General features: G+C 50.0%; 1 pseudogene; it reads left to right on the forward strand.

Annotated features, from left to right (window-relative positions):
* The first annotated feature begins 2,293 nt into the window (after window positions 1–2,293).
* On the forward strand, window positions 2,294–3,582 carry LOC143388372 (gap junction alpha-8 protein-like; annotated as a pseudogene).
* Window positions 3,583–4,568: the final 986 nt, after the last annotated feature.

Genomic DNA, 4,568 nt, shown 5'->3' on the forward strand with positions numbered 1-4,568 from the left:
CTATGGAACTCCCACATTGTAAAGTGCTTTGTTCTGTGTTGTGACGGTTCATGGAGGAGGGAGCCAAAATGATTTTAGCCATCCAAGACTTTTTGATCCTAAGTGGGGAAACAAGACTGATGGACATCGTTTTGAGAGCATGTACTCACCACACACATTTCTGAGAGTATATGTTAAATACTCATAGAAACCCCAAACAACCAATATGGTCCAATACAGGTAAGGCTGACCAAACTGAAGTTTAAGTAAGATACCAATAGTAAAGCATTAGATTTAGAGTATATTAAAACCAGATTTGACCTTACGGGAGAAATTATGATGATTAGTGTTTTAGATTGAACTGTTGGATAAGAAATGGATGTTTTCCCAGCTGTCACCAGTGGGCTTCACTCTGGGACTGCTTACCCAATTGTGAGGTTTCCCACCTGTTTTCTGGATTTTTAGGGAAGAGCTGACAGTTTACAGAGCAAACACTAGATTTAACTATAGCATGAGTGAATTAAAAGCAGATACCTGTGGCTGGGATTCTATGCTGCTGATTCTGAAGACCTCCTGCTCTCCATTCCACAGGCCTACAAGGAATTCTTCCCAGTGCCAATTCATGCCACAGCTGCCCTGATCTTTTCAGGAGAGAACTACTATAGAATACCTTACCTAATTGGGAATTTCTGGGATTCTGAAAGGAGAAATGCCCCCTGATCTCCAAAGAAAGTAGACAGATGTGCATACCATAAGAACACAGGCTGGGCATTGCCTATTCCTGCAGCCAGTGTGCTATCACCAGGTACTGTCTGTCCAAGCTCCGAATGACAGGGTGGAAGGAGGCTTTAAGATGCCACTTTGCTTATCCATCACTAAAGTTGAAAATCATTCCTAATTTAAGATTCCATTTTTTACCACTCTTTCAAGTGTTCAACAAATATCAATATCAGTAAAAGCAGTGGGCATACCCCTTTAGTCCCATGTGCTCCTTATCCTATGTGGTGGGGCATGGCAGGAAGATCATGTTTAAAAGGATTCTTTTCTATAGACCAAAATTTTAGCTCTATTAAAACAACCATATGCTGGGAAATGGTATTGGCCAAATTATACTTTTATGTTGTGTGCATGTACAAATATGTAACAACAAATCCCACCATTATGTACAACTACAGTGTACCAATTTTAAAAATAAGCATATGTTACAGACCCTGAAACCTTTTCCCTTGGTGAGATACTAAAAGTGTTCCAGTGGGCCTGTCTCAACCTGTAACATGACCCCTTCCCAAAGCACTCTTTCTGTTCTTTGGATTTAAAAGAGCAATAATAAAAATATACTGCCCTCAATTTGTAAGACTATTAAGAAGACTTTTCAGATTTCAACCTCTAGAAGAGAAAACATAAATTAAGAGCACAGAAGCCAGAGAACTGTGTAGCTCTGATGGCAAGCAGTATTTGTCGGTGGTGTAGTGAAAAGAACCCAGCTTTGGGGATCGGGCACAAATGACTACTGTTTAGTTGATGATCTTAAACAATCTGTTTAGCCTCTCAGATCCTGTGTTTTCCCATGTTTTGTAATCGAATTAGTTAGAAGACACTTACCAAGCTCTATGTGCTAGCATGTAGGCCAGGCATTGACCACCCAGGAGTAAGTAATAAACACGGCCTCTATCGTCATGGAGATCAGCCTAGCAGGATCAAATTAAATAATATAATGCCAAAGGCCTGTCCCACAGAAGGTGTTTGACAAATGTCAGTTCTATCCATTTCCCTGCAAACATATGATTCCTATAAATTCCCACACAGTGAGAAGAAAGGTGGCTGTAGATAACTTCACACACATTTTGTCGGGGACCCAGATACCCATGGGGCATTATTTTCAGTGTCATGTCTCGTGAACCTTCCGTTGATACATGATCTTGTTTGAATCCATCTAACCGTGGGTCTCTATTTATGGCCCACAGTAAATCCTTATTTTGGGGTGGAATTCAAGGAATCACATAGATATTGCCTCTTGGATGCTTTCAAAATATCTGTGAAATGGATGAAAACATGATCATCCCACCCGTTTTATGTAGAGCTTAAAGCCCATTTTACAGGCGGAGCTGATGCTCCTTTTGTCCTGGGGCACAGGGGGCCTGCAGAAGCCCTGGAGCAGGTTCTGTCGCCCTTAGTCCCCGCGTGCCGGTGTGCGCCAAGGAAGCCTGGTCCCGGCGCCTGGGGACTGCAGCAGCTCAGGGGAGCGGGGGGAGCAGGAGGGAGCGGGCTGAGTGGCCAGGGGGCTCAGCCTCTGCCTTCCCCGCAGGTGGCCGGCATGGGCAACTGGAGCTTCCTGGGCAACATCCTGGAGGAGGTCAATGAGCACTCGAACTTCTTTGGGCGTGTGTGGCTGACGGTGCTCTTCATCTTCCGCATCCTCATCCTGGGCACGGCCACCGGGTTCGTGTGGGGCGACGCGCAGTCTGACTTCGTGTGCAACACGCAGCAGCCGGGCTGCGAGAACGTGTGCTACGATGAGGCCTTCCCCATCTCGCACATCCGCCTCTGGGTGCTGCAGATCATCTTTGTGTCCACGCCGTCGCTTGTGTTCATGGGCCACTCCGTGCACCACGTGCGCATGTAGGACAAGCGCCCGGAGCGCGAGGCCGAGGAGCCGCCGGCCGAGGCCGAGCGCACGGACCAGGGCAGCGTGCGCAAGGGCAGCAGCGGCAGCAAGGGCGCCAAGAAGTTCCAGCTGGAGGGCACGCTTCTGCGGACCTACCTCTGCCACATTGTCTTCAAGACGCTCTTGGAGGTGGGCTTCGTGGTGGGCCACTACTTCCTCTACGGCTTCTGCATCCTGCCGCTCTACCGCTGCAGCCGCTGGCCCTGCCCCAACGTGGTGGACTGCTTTGTGTCCAGGCCCACCGAGAAGATCATCTTCATCCTCTTCATGCTGTCGGTTGCCTCCGTGTCCCTCTTCCTCAACATCATGGAGATGAGCCACCTGGGCCTCAAGGGCCTCTGCTCGGCCTCGGCCGGCGGAGCAGCCGCTGGCGGAGATGCCAGCGGAGAAGTCCCTGCACTCCATCGCTGTCTCCTCCATCCAGAAAGCCAAGGGCTACCAGCTCCTGGAGGAAGAGAAGATCGTGTCCCACTACTTCCCCTTGACTGAGGTCGGGATGGTGGAGACCAGTCCCCTGGCGGCCAAGCCGTCCGGTCAGTTTGAGGAGAAGATGGGCGCGGGGCCGCTGGCGGACCTGGCCCAGGGCTACCCAGAGACGCTGCCCTCCTACACGCAGGTGGCAGCCCAGGAGGGCACCAGGGAGGAGCCGCCTGTGGATGAGGGAGCAGAGCCCGAAGTCGGGGAGAAGCCGGCAGAGGGCGAGAGGGTCACCCTGGAAGGGCAGGAGGCCGCCGTGCCAGACGGGGACAAAGTAGAGACCCCGGGAGTGGGAAAGGAGGGTGACAAAGAAGAGCTGCAGGCCGAGCAGATGACCAAGCCCGGGCTGTCGGCAGAGAAGGCACCACACTCTGTCTGGAGCTGACCGCTGACGAGACCAGGCCCCTGAGCAGGCTGAGCAAAGCCAGCAGCAGGCCCGGTCAGATGATCTAACCATATGAAGTGAGGCCGAAAACAGACACCCCTCCCCAGTAATACAGGGCAAGATGAAACAACAAGGTGCCGACATCCTTTGAGTCTTCTGTCCCCTCTGGTCACCGCTGTCCCTGGTTGGACAGTTGCAGTCATTTTGGAACAGTGCCTGCTGTACAACTAGAAAACAGCCTCTCCCATACACGAGAACTACCAAGATGAACTCCTTGATAGCCAAGTTCCCAGTCTCATGACTGTCCTGTTCTATTCTCCAGCGGCCACGGGGGACTTCATTTTGATCCTCATTTCTCCATGGAAACCCTTCCAGTCAGAACTGTGATTATAGCATAGCCTCGTCTCAGTCCTGTCTCAAGCTAACTCATCCAGACTTTATCAGCACAGCACCTCCCATCACCAGCCATGTGCTCCTACATCAGAGGGCTCAGCTGAACGCCTACAGGACCCATGCACGGATTTGAACTGGGAAGTAGGGTCTGCTCTCCTTCCGGGCAGAGAGATGGGGCTGTGAAAGTTGAAGAGCAGGGGCAGCTGCAGGTCAGTTCCAGGTAATCTTCACCTTGCAGTGTCATCTGGTCATCTGATTTCCCAAGAGAAGCCAGAAATTCAAACTTGTAATTGAAGTTTCCAAAAATTTTTCATATTGGCAACTAAATTGTAGATACAATATATGGGTCAAATGAAATGTGTGCAAACAAAATTTAACTTGCAAGGTCACCAATTTGCAACTCCAGCATACATTAGTCAGCCCAGCTTTCCTGTGGAATTGGTCTCATTATTTATGGTCTCAACTCCTTTTTGTAGCTTCCAAATGTCATTTCAGCACGTGGGAGTGTTAGTGTGAGTCACCAGTCCAGGAGATGCCCTGCGTTCTTACCATTCCTTTGGATCATTGGAGCCCCTAGGTTCTGAAAGAAGGAATTTGGCCCTGAACGCCATCAGAGAAGGAGCAAGAGGCTGAAATTGCTCCCCGAGAAATGGAAAGGCTTTAGGCTTT

The sequence above is a fragment of the Callospermophilus lateralis genome, unplaced genomic scaffold (genome assembly GCF_048772815.1).
Source record: "Callospermophilus lateralis isolate mCalLat2 unplaced genomic scaffold, mCalLat2.hap1 Scaffold_94, whole genome shotgun sequence".
In the NCBI taxonomy this organism is placed as follows: Eukaryota; Metazoa; Chordata; class Mammalia; order Rodentia; family Sciuridae; genus Callospermophilus; species Callospermophilus lateralis.